The sequence below is a fragment of the Pavona decussata genome, unplaced genomic scaffold (genome assembly GCF_977016875.1).
Source record: "Pavona decussata unplaced genomic scaffold, jaPavDecu1.1 SCAFFOLD_14, whole genome shotgun sequence".
Classification (NCBI taxonomy): Eukaryota; Metazoa; Cnidaria; class Anthozoa; order Scleractinia; family Agariciidae; genus Pavona; species Pavona decussata.
The window spans coordinates 1,793,160-1,810,000 of NW_028145437.1; the positions used below are offsets into that span (position 1 = coordinate 1,793,160).

Here is a 16,841-nt window from a genome sequence, read left to right on the forward strand (position 1 = left end):
ATTACTTGACTCAACTTAAAGGTCAACAGATGCAGGGGTAAACAAATTCTGGGGTAAAGAGAACGTCCAACAAAAACTAGTAATTTAACTAGCAGACAACAGGAAGATAAACAAAAGTCCAATTTTGAGCCATTTCAAACCTGCTGGGCTACTTTGCCGAGTGTTCATTGTTGTTCTCTACTGGTTATCGTTGTACTCTACCGCCAGGGATTTGAAGGTCAATGTGAACTCTGCTGTGACAGCATTGCCTTTCACAAACCGCAGAGAACAGACAGTTTGCTTCTATGTGCCATGAAGAAGCTACCAAACATCATCAAGGTGGAATTTTTAACAAACCAACTATGAAAAGCAGACAAGGTTTTCTTCCATTCCTTAACCCAAAGCAAGAGGCCTGCTTCCAAAAACCAAAGCCCAGTGATGATTCCAAAAGTTATTGTTGTTGTTATTATTGTTGATTCCATATTGTATGAAAACAAGCCGCTTGATAAAAACAGGCTATCCAACATGATGAAAGAGATCTCCTTAGGTGGTGGTTTGTCTAAAACCTATACAAATCACAGCATTCAAGCAAAAGCCATTATAATCTGGTTAGATGATAAAATTCCTGTTCGCCACATTATGAATATCTCTGGTCACGCTAACAAGTAGAGCATTGCAAACTACAACACAAGACCATAAGTACAACAGCTCAAGAGGTACTCGGTGATATCCCACCAAGTGCAGTGATAACCAGTGAACAAAGTTCAGAGGTTCACCAAGTGATAACCGAGACCATGACATCCGCCACCTCCTTGTACACCACAGCAACTCCAGCCACTTCAGTCGAGTTGCCAAGCGCAATCACGTCTTTTAACTCCATGCCAAACTTGATTTTCAATGGCTGAAACATTGGAAATGCCAATATTTACATTCTCCCTCAGAACAATCCATGTTTTCAATAAAACCTCCCTGTCTCTCAAGGCTAATTGTAAAGAAAGTGCTCAGCAGATTTAGACATGATTCACTGACAAAAGTTTTTCGACAACCTGTTTGTGCGTCAGTTTTAATCAGCAACAACGTGCTATTGTGATCAATGACATCAAAAATAAAGCCATTCGCAACTAAAGGTTAGTTAATGTTGATTGCTGGCCTTTGCTTTCGCTCTGTGACCTGCACCCTGCGAAAATTAAATTAAACTAAACTCTGCTTGTCTCTTTTCCATGTCATTGCAAAAAGCAAATTTACACCAGTTTTCTATGGTCTACATTGGAGTTGTTGCTGGAGTATATCTGTCACTTCTATGAAAAGGGATACCACAAAAACTTGAAAAAGTGGTTTTCAGAGGAAACATGTACAACACCGGTATCAACAGCCAAGAGGCGTTTAGACTTGGATGAACATGCCACTAATGAAATAGGACAACTTTCTGACCTTGAGTTCCTGTAGACATTGAAGATATTGTCTGTGAAATACATACTGCTTTTAAACAGTGTAAAACAGGTGTCTATTAAACTGAAAAATTTCAGTCCACATGCAAAGCTTATTTAAGGCAATGCAGACTGCCTCCTGAAAAACCCAACCAAAATCACATCACAACAAGCCTGCTCATTTTCTCATTATGAAAAGGTCAAAGAATGCTACCATTGACAATGTTCTCTTCGATATAGACTTCCTCTTACCTAAAAAGCTTTGCTCTGATGAAGGTGCTTTGCCATAGTATCCCAATAGAAAGGCAAAAAATTAATAATTCTCCTTCAATGTAAGTGACATTATGATCTACTTACTGTTACTTGTAATATTTACTATTACTGCTGATCAAGAATGTCTTAATGTTTTTTCAACCATTCAACTTAAGTTCAAATGTCTCTTAGTCAGGTGAATGAACAGAACGTAATCATCCTTATACCTGTCATAGTCAGCTTGTATGGTTACTGTTATCTTTAACCTTAGTTTTCTCATGAAACTGGTATAACTTCAACTGGAGTCACAATTCACTTCGCCATAAACTCATCATTCTCATATAAATTCATAAGTATGTCCACAAGCTTGTATCCAACCCAAGAATTCTTCACCACCTATTCTTCTTATATTCCTATTCTGCTCAACAACAACAACCCTATTAGTTTTCTTTATGGGAATGGTTGAAGTGAGAGTGCTTAGAGACTACTGGAATCAAGATAACTTCTTTGAACAGGATTTTGTTAGAAACACAGGTATGACATGCCACAGATCCCAGAATTTATTAGCTGCACTTCCTGGTGGCAAATTGGAAGAAGATGCAGAAAATGAACACAAAAAGAGAGCTAGGCAACATTATGACACTTTGTTCAAAATTAAACCTTAGCTAGGGGACCTCCAAATTGCAGGTAGCTCCTATTATGTACCAGGTCAAAAAGTGTCAATCTCTTCTAAAGGATGATGCTGTATGAAGCAGTTTATAAATTACAAACCTGTGGGATGGGGTTTTAAATTTTGGACCCTGGTTATACTTACAGATTTGAGGTCTCTACTGTGAAGAGACTGACCAAAACAAACTTTGGATAAGGATATGACATAGTCATGAATCTTATGAATCTCTACGTTCAAACCGGGATACCATTTGTTCGTAGATAATTTCTACAGCAGCCCACAACTGCTCAAAGATCTTCTTGAGAAGGGTTGTAGAGAAACAGAATGCTACAGTGAAAAAAGATCCAAGAGGAACAATCAGGTGATTTAAAAAAGAGTCTTGCGTTCGTGAAGTGGCGTGACAAAAAAGATATGTGTGCACTATCCATCTGCCTTGCAGCAAGGGAAGAGGACAGAGTTGAATGAAAGAAGAAAGTAAATGGCAAATTTGAGCAAATAAATATCCCAATTCCCCCTGTGCTCAAAAAGTATAATGAGGGCATGGGAGTGGACTTGTCCAATCAAATTCTTCAGTGTTACCAAGTTCTGTGAAGGACCCGGAAATGGTGGAAAACATTGTTTGTTTGTTTATTATTATTATTATTATTATTATTATTATTATTATTATTATTATTATTATTATTATTATTATTATTATTATTATTATTATTATTATTATTATTACCAGTATTTATTTTCTGGATATTTCAGCTACAAAATGCATACATTACACATGGTCAGGTCACTGAAGGTATGACACACAAATCATTTAGAGAGTGTTAGGCTAAAAAAATGTTGGAAAAGAGTGAGCTGCAGATCACTCCAGATCTTAGCCCCAGTCGTCCACCAGAAGTTCATGCATGCTGTACACTGTCCCATGCCACTATCAACAGCTCACTTACATTGTAGAGGACAAGACAGCAAAGGCAACAGTTGGGAAGAAGAACTGTAAACTTTGAACTATTCTGTTAAAGAAGGAGCTAAAGACTTAGTGGAAGTGCAAAAAATCACTATGTCCCCAGCTTGACGGGAATGCTTCCAAAAATGGCACACTCCTAACTGCGATAAATTCAGAAATTGACTTGTGAGTTTCTATTTTGAATGTGTTAGACAATATTTTTAGTGCAAATACCACATGCTAAAATTTGATTAATAACAGTTTTGTTCAGAATCTGGTTTCAAATTTTCTGTCCTGTTGGGTGGGGTGGGATATGAACATGCCCCACCACACCACACCCTTCTCCACCTCATCTTGGTGGAAAAATGTGCAGATTTATAAAATGACAAAGCAATTGTGTTACTTCTACAATTATATACTGTTTAGACCACATCAAGCCAATAATTGTCAAGTTTGTTCATCGTACAACATAGTCTTGCTTGCATAAACAACGAACCAAGCTGAAGAATATAAAGGGTCGGTGTTTTCCCAAGCTACGCCTGTAAGGTTCAATTCATGACGAGTACATGTAGGCAGTATACGGCTGAACTGCAGTTTTCAGTGCAGGCACAGTTTCCCACACCATTCTGGGCAAAAAACTTTAACTTGTCCGAGATGAGTAGTTTTTTGATTTGGACAACTAAAACTCATGAAGCACTTGTCCGACAGGACGAGTAAAACAATTTTTTAATGTGGTAATATTTTTCATTCAGCTTTCTAAGGTCTGAAGTCGATAACCTACATGAACAAAATACTGAGAAGTGACATCTTGTTAAAGTGTTTGTTTCTCTGTCAAATACTTGCTGTGTACATGCACGCTTCTGTCGGCTCAAAAGAGTGCAAAATCTGTGTCAGCCTTCAAGTAGATCACGATGAGTCTACTCAACCTTTGGAAAATTGAGCGCAAGGAAAACAATAAGAGACCATCTCCATCAAACAAGGAAAACATCTACGCAGCAATGAAAAAAAAGAAGTATGAAGAATCTTGTGTTCGTAATTCAACCAAGCCTGGAAGAAAGAATTTCCATGGGTTAAATTTGACAAAGACAAAATTGAAATGTTCTGTAGAGTTTGCTGTAAATATCCTTCTGTTTATGACATAGGTAGCCGCCTTTTTCTGGGTATTTACGGTTCATCGTCCACTGATTTTTTGTCCTGAAAGCTTGATCAGCCACAATAGCAGCCGATGCCACTACTTTTGTTTTGAAAGAGCGAAACGGGAGCAAGCGCCATTGGTAAGAATGAACAGGAAGATGGACGATGAATCTCAGGGGAGACTTGAAAAACTGTTTAACACAGAGCATTTCATAGCGAAGGTAAAACTCGCCCTAAAAAATTTTCAAATTTGTGCATTCTTCAGGAGAAAAATGGCTTAAACACTACTTTTCCGTATTAGCTGACGGCAGCACCAACTCTGGCATTATTGAACAGGAGTCTGTGTTTGTACGATAGATTGGAAAAGAAGGTGAAGTGAGAACAACTTTGGTGGATATTGCTAATCTGGAGTCCGGAAATGCAGAGGGTATGTAAAATTTTCTTGCTCTGGACTAAATTTCCAGCGTGGTTGTTCACATTCCTCCATGTATCTCATGTTTCACTGCAAAATTTGCATATTTGAGGTGCCTGATAATTCCATATTTTTGCATTTTAATATGGTCAATGCCAAATACCAATCGCCAGGCTGCTATTTGTATTAAAACGGCTGAAATTTTCCCTTTGGCAAAAAACAAAGTGTTATTAAAATTCGTTGGTTTAAGCTTATCTCCGGCTTGTCAGCCACAGCTATCAAGCAAACACCAAAATTGTCTGCTAACAAAATTCATGTGACACACGTGGTGTTACCCACGTCGATCCATAACAACAGGTCTTGTTGCCATGGCTTGGTATCATAAACGTCCAGTGTATTTGGTCTCTACCATTCATCCTCCAGAAAGCGTAGGAGCTCCAACAACGGTTCTGCAACGCTCTCAAGCTGGCCCACGTGAACCAGTACCATGCCCTCCGGCACAGTGTGCCTGTTAGACCTTGCTGATCAAATTCTTCAAAGCTTCTCTGTTATCTGCATGTCTAGGAAAGCCTGGAAGAAGCTTTTCTACTATGGTCTTGAAGTCTGGGTGCTGAATTCATTTACGATATTCAAGAAAGTGAACCAGACGCCTCAAGATTTCCTTTCATACAGACTCTCCATCGTTCATCACTTGTTGGAGGGAAAGTGTTTTCATAGGAAGCCTGGCGTTTGCCAAGCTGGCCTCTTGCCGATGTGGATGCAAGGAGGCTGGATAGGCAGTACCATTCTGTTGCTGTGGAGGAGAAACGACAAGACTGTGCAGTTTGTGCTAAGGTTGTTTCCGTTCAGAATCTTAGGAGGAACCTAAAGTCCAGAACGAACACTGCTTGTGTCACATGTGACCGTAAACCACTTTGCCTGCTTTCCCATCATAGTTGTTGGGGGAAATGGCACACACTTGTGGAATTTTGGAGATAGTTTTGGACCAATTGATTGCTGTTTTGAGCTAACTGAATTGTCTATTGTCATGACTGAATAATATTTTCTGTGCTCCAGCCTGTCATTACTGGAACTGTGTCTGGATGGTATTGTTTCCCACCGTAGATGGTATACTCTACCATCTGTTGTAAACGAGTGATATTCTTTGCTTTATACAAGCTCAGGGTTTCAAATAGTCATTCCCAGTGGTACATTGTGCTTTTACAAAAGTTTTGTTATTATTTTTTTATGTGGTGAGGAAGTTCAAATTTCTTGAAACCTGACCGCTGGGGACAAAATGGCGATAACTTCGGTTGTGATGATGATATTTAGATGAAATAAAAAGTTTCTGAATCCTCATATATCTTTCTTTATCAAAATGATATCATTATGGTCCCTTTGAGAAGATATGGTGTGTTATGAGAGTGAGACTAACAAACAACACATCAGGCAGATTGTTCATTCAAATTTTAATCAGCTAAAAACATTTATGGTAGCATCAATGGCCAATTAAATGTATTCTAAATGAAAGGATATTTTATCCTGAGTGAAATGATCTATAGTTTATGGGGGGGGGGGGGGGGTAACATTTAATGCTGTGGACTTACGGCCAGATTTATCAACCGGGTTTGCGGGAAAAAATATTCCCCAGGAAACTGCCAACAAAAGGGTTAAAGCCATCCAATGGTTAGTAAGACAGCACAGGGCTCTTTTAGCATTACAGAAGCATTAGGCTGTGACTGTCTATCACCTTGAAAATACCACCACTAGTAGTGGTGAAGATGGAGCCAAAGCTAAGGGGTACCTTAAGGAACTGAAAACTGAGAAGTTTGTTAAGATGTTACACTTCATGATCAATGTCACTGCAATCCTTGGGCAGCTCTCAAAGCAATTTCAGAATGAAATTTATTATTATTTGGATCTTTTCATCACCGATGTACTTAACAAGGTTGAGAAGGCAAAGCTACAGTTGGAAGCTTTAAAAGACGGGGGAAAGTGCTATAAATCCTTCAGTAGTAAGTACGACACACACAGCAATAACTTGAGATGTGAAAAGAATGACGAACATTTGGTCACACTGCTGAAAACAGTTTCAACAGTCTACTCAGCAACACCTGTAAATATATTGATCAACAGTTTCAGTCACTGAAATCTGCGCCAGTAAGCTGTTTCCAAACGTTTGACTTTAGATTTTGGCCCAAGAACAAGGCTGATTTGTTGCGTCATAGTGATGCTGACATCAAGGAACTGGTGTGCCACTTTTCAAATGTTTTTCCAGATGAGACAACTGCCTCCAGTGTTTTGGACCAGTGGCTTGATCTGAAGCTTTTGATTTCACAGCCTTCCCAGAGGACATTCAAACCACAGGAACTGTATTCTTCACTACTTGCGAACAAGTCTGACAATCTTAAGAGCATTCTTTCGATTGTTGAGATCATGATGGTTCTATCAGTTTAAAAGGCAGCATGCAAGAGGTCTTTCTATGCAATGAACCGGATTAAAACAAACTTGAAAACTAACATGAAACAGGAAACGTTGCAAGACCTGATGGTTGTTTCTACCCCAAGTGCCAACATGGAGAAATTTAATCCCAAAGAAGCAATCAGCGTCTGAGTGAGCAGTAGAACAAACAAGAAACACTTCGTTACTTCAATGACACCTTTCAAAAAAGCACTGTCCAACCTCGGCAACAAGCTAATGATGAGCAGCTGGAAACCGAACTGCCACCCCTTCCTGTTCTTTTGGAGTCTGATGACGATTCAGCAGCATAAGCTCCTATTCTACCCCGGAGTTCAGTATTGTTGACTACAGGTACAGAATAAAACTGAGGACATGAACATGTTTATGTCAGATATTACATTAGTATAAACAATCTACATTTGTAAGAAGTAGGAAATTGAGCGCAAGTTGTTAGGTCTATTTCATTGTTACGTTTATAGCATAGTTTGATATTTACTTCTTGGTCCGTAAAACCACATACAAATGTTTACTGGGTAAGGCAAGCTTAGTACATTTACATATCCTAAAACACGTCTTAAGGATAGCAATCTTAATCAGTAATTATAGTACCGACACTTTTATTGAACTTGTAAATAAAGTGACAGAATTATTCTTCTTAGCTTAACTATACTGCAATTATTTTGGTAGACTTGCTTACAAGTCGAGCTTAGAGAGCGCGAAGCGCGATCGTCAGAGCTCGAGCGAGCGAGCGCGGAGCGCGAGCGAGCGAGAGCTCGACTTGTTTCCCTTGCTGGAAATCGAATCAAGTGACGTCATTTTGGCGCGAACTTTTCAGGGTGCGAAGTTGTCAAACTGTCAATTCAATGCATTCTTGTCATTTCAGTCATTTCAACACATCTTTGGAAACGCCGACAATTGCATTGGAAAACTTTCTCAATGCGTTTTAAAACGTTGGGAATGTTTCCGAACGAAACCGAAATACGTTGAAAATCATTTAAAAATTGGGCCAACACATTTGCAAAACATTTTTCAAACGTTGACAACGCATTTGAACAGTGAAAGGACAAGTCATTTTCTTTATCAGCCCCGCGAAACGACTGTATCGTACTACACACTGTTGCTGCGAAGATTTTGTTTACATTTTGATGACTCCAGAAATTATGTCGATTCGCTTCGCGAAGATTTTTAAAATGCTTTACTTCGAATGTGCGAGTAATAATAATAATAATAATACCGGCTACTGCTAGCGCTGCTACTGCAATAATAAATTTTAAAATGAAAGCACTACACAGCATGACATGCAGAGTGCTGTCTTGACGGGAAAGCCTGGAAAACAACATAAAATGTATCGGCTCTAATGGGTTTCCTATTATATACCGAACGAAATTCGGCCGTTAACTCGTTTGGGATAACGGCCGAATCCGTATCGGTATATAAGAACCGAACAAGTTGACGGCCGAAAAATGCTTGATATATATCGAACAAGGTTGAGGCTTACCTCGTTATTATCAAAACACTCATTAAAAATGCAGCATATAACTCGAAATACCAATCGATCGCCTCTTGATGTTGATGTCCGTTTAACCGGAACCAAGCAAACGGACATAACCTCTGTTCTTTCGCTGTGACGTAGAAAGTCGAAAACGAATGGGGCCAACACAAAGGTCAAGCTTTTTTTCCCGATCATCCTGTAGGTGCCGATAAAAACACGTCCTTTCCACAACAGTGACTTTCGATTACTTTGCGCTGATGTTCGCGGACATCTCTGTACGTTGCTTTTTGCAACCCATACACGAATTGCGTCGTTAAATGAAAATGCAATCAGTGCGAGGAATTTAGAAGTTCTTGGTCGTAGACCGAAATAACAATCGCTATCGAAGATAGTGTTGTATGTTCGAACAGCTTTGCGCGTGATCTGGTTATGATCTGGCTTGATTGACGTGTAATTTCATATTGCTGGTTCTGATTGGATAATGCTACAGGAGGAAAATTCCTCCTGTAAATTTGTTGCGCTGCAAGTGATAAAAGTCGCTCGCGCCAGGTCCATTCAAAGAGAAGCACGCGAGCGACTTTGAGAAAGTCTATTATTTTGGTTGTAAATCAGTAGTGGATTTTATGTTAGACAAACAAAATCTGGAAAGTACTTGTCTGGCTGTGTCATCTGTTCACAAAAAATCTTCTGACGTTCAATAGCCATTCACAAAAGGCTTGTCTGTTCATATACTGCTACCTTTGTCCGTTCTCAAACGGCTTATCTGTTCGCAAGGAAACATTCAAACAAACATTCAGCCATTCATATAGATGAACACTTATCCATTCATCGCTACACATGCAAAAGGTAAATATCAAAAACATAAAATAATCATAATAATCATTCAGCCGTTAGACAAAAAAGTAAGTTATCTATTCAAAACAAAAATTTTATCAGCTCAATCAAAGCTGTTCATAAAGAGAAATGTCAGGGTGTTGTGTTAACGTATGCAAATATCAACACGCTTTCGAAAGCAAATTTGGGCGGGTGCTTTGGTGGGTGCAAACAACACTCGGTGTATTCTTTCAGTCAGAAAACTAAAGTATTTGATCATCTTTCTTGATGGAGATCTTTCTGCCTTTTTGTTTCATTGAATGTTTGTGTTCTTTGAAATTCATATTTAAATTTCTCATCCTGTCATTTGATCCCTTCGCATCTCTCATAGTCTGTTTGAAATGTGTGTTTAGCCATTCACCACCAGCAATTCGAAACTTTTAAGCCATTCACCATCAGCCATTCAAAAAATTTAAGCCATTCACCATTCAAAAAATAATTTGTCATAGCCATTCACCCGTTCACACCAAGTCATTCGAACATTTTCTTTAGCCGTTTACCCGTTCACTTCATCTGTTCAAAAAATTTCAGCAGCTATTCACTTCATCCGTTTAAAAATGTTCTGCAGCAATTCAGCTGTTCACTTTACCCATTTACAATTTTTCAGCAGCCGTTCTCAGCTCTTCACTATAACCATTTCAAACAACTTAAAAGTCAACCGTTCATCATCCGTTCAGTATCCCTATGTTTTGCCATTCAAATGGATGTCCGTTAGTGTACATATTTGCATGAGAGGTCATACAATAATTTCACTTACATCAATGTCTAAATTCATCAAAACTTGTCAGACAAAGTTCACTTTGGCTTTGACAGCCTTCAAACAGAATGCAGCCACTTTTGGCTTCAATTTGGAAAACAAATGTCATACACCGTGTTCTCACCAGGCAGTGCCCTTGCAGGATGTCCGCAAAAAAGTCCACAACTGGCGCGCAAAAATAGGCTCTGTCCGCCTCTGAGGGCGCAGATTTTTTTTATTCAAAACTACTTACATTTAGTCCATTTGTTGTAAGAACATTTCCAAAATAAAAAACCATAGTATGGTTACGCTCTCTTGGATTTAGTGTGAGGGGCCTAGGACTGATGTGTGCTAACTGACCTCACTTATATGCACTGCTGGCTCAAGTTTGGAAATTCCCTAGAGCAAATATATCTCAACAAAAGAAACTACACATTTTGTAGTCCCCAAAGACCAAAGTACCGAGACTTGAAGATGGTTCTCAGGAACCAGAAGATTGTTCTTAAGGAGGCCAAGATTGTTTTCAAGAAGCCTAAGCCTGAAAGGCTAGACATGCAAATCAATCAAATCAATCATTTTATTTCAATAATTTAGAATTTAACAAATAAGAAAAATGTGCAACCCGCACATAGCAAAGCTAATCGAGGCGGGTTGTATAACTTAAACTAAATTCAGCAAAACAGGTTATAAGTTAAACCAAGTAAATAAATAGAATAAATAGGTATACACATGTGTTCACAGATAGTTAGTATTTACATTAAAAGGACGTAATAGTAATAATAGCTAGAGTTTGGTTAATGTATAATTAGTAACTTTTAACATTAACGTAGAGACATCAACACACGTTCATGGTTATTGCTGCAGATGGCCCAACCATTCAGGAGTTCAGGTTTGAACGTGCTTTATAATAATACAGTCTAACCTCCACTAACGGCCACCTCTCTATAACGGCCACTTTTTTTGTCCTGGCCGACAGTCCATACATTAGCTCTTGTTTAAACCTCTCTAGAACGGCAACGGCCACTAAAGCCCGTCCCCAACTGCCAAAATAACCTCTCGACAACGGCCAGTATACAGTTCTTTTTCATGTGTAAAAATCTTTTTCTATAAACTGATGCATTATTCAACATTTGTCTTCGGAAAATTACGTTTCTGTATCCATTTTAATGATATACGTATTTTAATAATTGTGTGCCATTTATATGCTGCAGTAAGCATAAATTGTCTACAATAATATAGCGAATGTTGCGAACCTTGCTCGTTTCGCCTTATTTTGATTCAAAACATTATTTAGGTTTTATTGTGTTTTTTATCTATATATATTATTTAACCAATTGCAGCCCACGTGTTTTTGACATTTTCACAAATTAGCATATTGTTAATAATTAAGCCAATGTGCAGTAAAAATTGACAACTTACTGGGTCAAAGAAACAGCACTCCTTTGGTCTAGAATAGTTAGAATTTCTAATTGTGGAATAAAATACCCTACCTGCGAATTAAAGATTACCCAAAAAACAAAGCTGAAGGTAAAAATTTTGAAAATTTGATGAAATCTGATCCTCGCGTCACATGGCAGTAATTTGATCCGCAAGATTAGGCAGTTATCACGTTTCATCAATGAAAATAGAAAGAAAAACAGGCAATAAAGCTTTCCTAATTAAAACATTTATTCAAATAAGTCTTTGTATAGGTCTTAGAAGAAAACGCGTATAATTTTTGCCGCAAGGCGACCGACTCGCAAGCGATTTGAAGCAATTGCGAGTCAATTTTGAAGCGAATTTATCGACCCGTGCAGAGCACGTTTTTCAAAACTTTTGCGAAAACTGTTCGGAATACGAAGAATCGATCAATTAGAATAGTATTTCAGTACAAATTCACAATCAAACCTGTAATTCTTTGCGAGTTGTATTGCGAGAAACGCTCTAACATCACCAAGAAAGTCCATGGCGAAAATAATGATTTGAGATGTCCGCCAGCTCGTCGCCTCGGTAAAACTACAAATTTTCCTCGAAGCATAATTTCTTCGCCGTTAATGCTTGGATTTCCACTGTTGAAACTGTCGAGTATTCCTTAGAAGTTCCCCTTTCGATTTACCGTTTCGAAAAGGTGTGTTTTCCTTCGGAAAATGCGAAATTGGCGTCTTGAATATTTAAGCGTAAAGCGCGTGGCCCGCCATTATCGATGAAATCTGATATTTTTGGAAGACAAAAACCTTTTTCTGTCTAGACCCCCCTAAGACCCAAAAATATATGCGCAGACGATAGATTCTGATTGGTCAGTCTTTTCTAAAGACAATTAGAACAATAGAGGACAAAATTATCCCTTCTAGGGGAGGCAGGAACCTAGCGCGGACGTGCGAAATTTATCGGCCGGTTTTGGGCGCCTCGGCCGTTAATGGGTTAAGATTGGATTGTCATTATAGGCTACAGTAAACTTGGCACAATAAACATGTTGTACTTCCCGAAAAAAGGTGTCATATTACACCCCCACCTCCCCATAACGGCCACCTCTCCACAACGGCCACTTTCTTCTGTCCCCAAGGTGGCCATTGTGGAGAGGTTCAACTGTATACTAATAATAATAATAACAATAAAAAACATATTTATGCAGGATGACCATTTCCGTCATAAAAACTGCTATCATCATGGGTCCTGCGTTAAAAAAACACTAGATCTAAAAAAGCTATATAAGAAATTGAGAAATCATCCATATGAAAAGAGATAAAAGGACTAAAACTAGAATTTGCATACAATTATTAAAAATATCTGCCCTTTTATAAAAAAAAACACTCTTTTAGTCGATTCCAGTTTAACCCTATCAATAACTAGTTTGTTCTTATTCCTAATATCATAATCGTGAATATCATGTCATTTAAGTTGAAAATAATTGCAGAAGTGGAGCCAGGAAAAGGGGCATAACAGCAATAGCATTTTTTTCACAGTTACAAAAAAACCTTTCTTTTCTAAGGGTTTTTGTTTAAGAAAACAAAATTAATATCAACAACATAGATGACTGAAAATTAATATTTTATTCAAACTTGCCATGTTAAGAGAGTACAGTGTAAACTGCACAAATTGCAAATAAAGACATGAAGAGTTGTTGTTATACACACATACTGTTACTATTTGCTTTTGAAATTTTTTCTGGGTGGCCACTAAATATGAGGGGCGATGGGCACTAAGACCCAGTGAAAGAAAATTCTGGTGAGAACACCACATACATTGTTATGTATTTCCATTATCTCTGAAAAGTGTTTACCCCACCTCCCACCCAATTTCTCTTTTGATTGTATTACCTCTACTAAGATCTGCTTTTCCTACACAGTAATACGCTGCACAAAAATACCTTTGTATTAGTGAGCACTGTCCTTAAGAAATCAGAGTTCCCAAACCAGCCTGAGATGTGCAGAACATATGCACAGCATTCAAAGGAGGCACTGTCTTTACATCAACTGAAAAAAACCAAGGCAGAAACAGGGTTTTGTCAAAGGTCAAATTGCTACCTACAGATGGTAGAACTGAAACTCAACAAGGGCAAAACAGTTGCAAATACAAAATAATTCTAGGCAGTACTGTAACCACCATTTTGGTAAGTGAAGAGCAGAAAAATATTGAAGTAAATATCTGTGGTTGTCATGCATATTTTTGTCATGAATTTCTCCCTACCGAGCCATAAACAATACAACCATACCCTTGTAGTTCCTACTACAACAAAACACACCCGCCTCAATGGTAGGGTTTGACCTCAATGGTAAGCTGATAACAATAATTATTGTTTGCTCTGTAATTTATTAAAGAAGAAAACCGCATCAACCTACTAGAAGTAAAACTAAAGTCAACACTCACTCCAATGTGTTTTCCCATGCTTGACAAATTTATATAGACATGTATTGGCTTTGAGTTCTGATTGGCTAATTAAAAACCCATCCAACATAAACAGTCTAAGGGTGCGTTTCACGCCATTCTGATATTGACGCTATTCCAGAATAGGAATACATACAATGATAACAAGAAATCTGTAAGGCTTCTAAAGAGTTACTGGAGCACAAAATCTCTGTTAAAGTATCATTTGTCAGCGATAGTTTGCAGAAACATCTTCCCAAATTTAATTAAAAGAGAAATCTAACAACTATGTCACTTGTTCTTATTCCAGAATATGATCAATCGAACAGGACCTAAATTTCTGAAAAGTGGCGCCCTGACTGATGAAATGGCACCCTAATGAGCAACAAATTACACATTGACTGCTGTATTGAATGAAATGGACAGCCTTGAAAATAAAGCCTGAAAATAAAGCCTTGAAAATAAAGCTTTGAAAATAAAGCCTGAAAACAAAAGGCTTCAAGGTCAAATTAAAATGTTTTGAAATAAAGTTCTGGACAAAAATAAGTTGTCAGTAACAATAAATAATAAAAATAAATGTTTAGACAGGACACAAAATCAGTGCATAAAGAACTGTTATCGAAGGGATCCTGTGTAATAACAACAAAGGAAACATAATACACTGGTTACAATAGAGTTGATGTTCACAGGCATAAATAATTATGTTTTTGGCCAAACTCAACCTCATTTTAGGCAAGGGCTAAAATGAGTACTGATAAGGGCCAAAAACATACTTATGCCCAAGAACATCAACTCTATTACTAAATATAATAATAACTTGAGAGGGCATTCAGAATAGGAACAAAAGACAGCACAGTAAGGTTGATTTGGAAAATAAAGGTATAAAATTAATATGCAATAAGTCCTAATTTTACAACATATTCAGAAAAAAAGTCTCCTGTCGAAAGCTGATAGTGGAACATTTTAGATTCAAAGACATGATAGAATTTCTAGTATTTTGTTATCATATTTTCACAAACATTCCACTGTAGGGAACGTTTAGGAAACCGCCTGTCAGTTGTTATTGTTCCAAGGTTGAAAATTAGCAAGTGTTGAAATTAGCAAGTCATGTAATGTTCTAAGCCAAGGAAAGAAGAAGGTAAATAAAGTGTTGTTGTTGTTGTTGTTGATTCTGGGATCTCAAAACATGTGCGCAAACAAGAAATAATTTGTGAGTCGTTGTTGCTGTTGACGTGAATAAATCAAAGGAGAAAGTTGAAATCTTGTGTTATTGTTGGAACAGTCTGGAGTCAGAATATGTGGTGAAGTTTTGTGTTGGAGTCTATCATGGTGACCCATGACATGACCAGACCGTGATTTGACTGTTTGCTATGAGTATTGTTTACTTCTGTTCGCCATATTGTCAATTAAAAAATGAAGACGAAACAAATTGACTGGCTGAAAAGCACTAGCTTGAGAGGGTGGATGACAAGGGATTTTGATGCCATTTGGGACATGACGGAATGGGACTGACCTCAAGTCTCTAGAGTGAAAGAAAAGCTCGATTCGATTATTATACGCCTGCAGAAAGCCAAGGATTTGCAAATGGAGATTGAGGAACTGATGAACGAGGACGATCAAGTCAAGCAGAAGTGAATGCTCAAGCACCATGGTTTGATGGGGTAAGGGAATGTATTCATGATGTGAAATTGTGGTTGAAGAAAAGAAAAAGGCAAAATTTTAGCAAGATGGTCAAGCCCGCTACATCAACACTGAAGAATATGTCATGTACGTCTAAAATGTTCCACTATCAGCTTTCAACGCTCCTTCTTGTAAAGCTAAATGTGTTTGCCATAGGTTCAGGATTACCAAGTTTCTTTCATTAAAGCCTTGAATAGATTCTACCTTCAGTCTTCCACTAATAATAGTGCATTGGCTAACACTAAAAAATTAGCACAGCATTTCGTGGGTAAATGCAACCTTGACTTTGTGCATCAAGTTGTCTAGTCACTTTCTTCTGAGACTTGCAGTATGTAGGTTGAGAGCACTTGGGCTCGTTCGAAGAAGAAAGCCAAAACTCTTTCATTAGGTTTCAAAATTGATAGTTTGCATGTGACGTCATGGCAGCCATGTTGGTGAACAGGAACAATTACATTTTTTTCCTCTGGTAGTTAACTTCCATCTTTATGCAAACTATGTGAGCAAATTTTCTTTTGTTTTGTCCACCAACATGGCAGCAATGCAAACCACCTATAAGGGCATTTGGCTGCAAAAAGGAAGTTTGAAAAATAACCTGATATCTCAAACATCCTAGATTTGGTTTCTGATCCTCAAAGGCAGACTGTTGAAAACTAGACCACCCAGTAAATATAAACTCTGACATCCAAACTCCAATGTTTGACCTCTTTGTACAAATACAGTATATCAAAATGACTTCAACTGCACCAAATCAACTTAAGATATATGTATTGAAAGGACTTGTTTTCTAATGAATCGAGCTGTATCGAAACGACTTTGTATCAAAACAACCGGATTCCCTTAGTCTTAATCTTCACCTTCTGACTACTGAGGCTCAATCATCAATTATCAAATCCAGCATGGAGTCTTGCAAGAAAATAATGAGCTTGTCATTTGACTGATTCCAACCAGCATTATATTAGGTTTGATT

At 37.9% G+C, this 16,841-nt stretch overlaps 1 long non-coding RNA gene and 1 pseudogene across 1 annotated transcript in view; one reads left to right on the forward strand and one right to left on the reverse strand.

The window, feature by feature from the left end:
- Nucleotides 1-2,116: 2,116 nt before the first annotated feature.
- Nucleotides 2,117-7,595, forward strand: LOC146487694 (zinc finger protein 862-like; annotated as a pseudogene).
- A 5,205-nt stretch (nt 7,596-12,800) lies between these two features.
- The window catches only part of LOC146487695 (uncharacterized), an 11,079-nt gene continuing 7,038 nt past the window's right edge, over nt 12,801-16,841 (reverse strand). The window contains exon 3 of the long non-coding RNA XR_014868561.1: nt 12,801-13,803. This is a non-coding gene — a long non-coding RNA (uncharacterized LOC146487695). The remainder of the gene's footprint in view (nt 13,804-16,841) is intronic.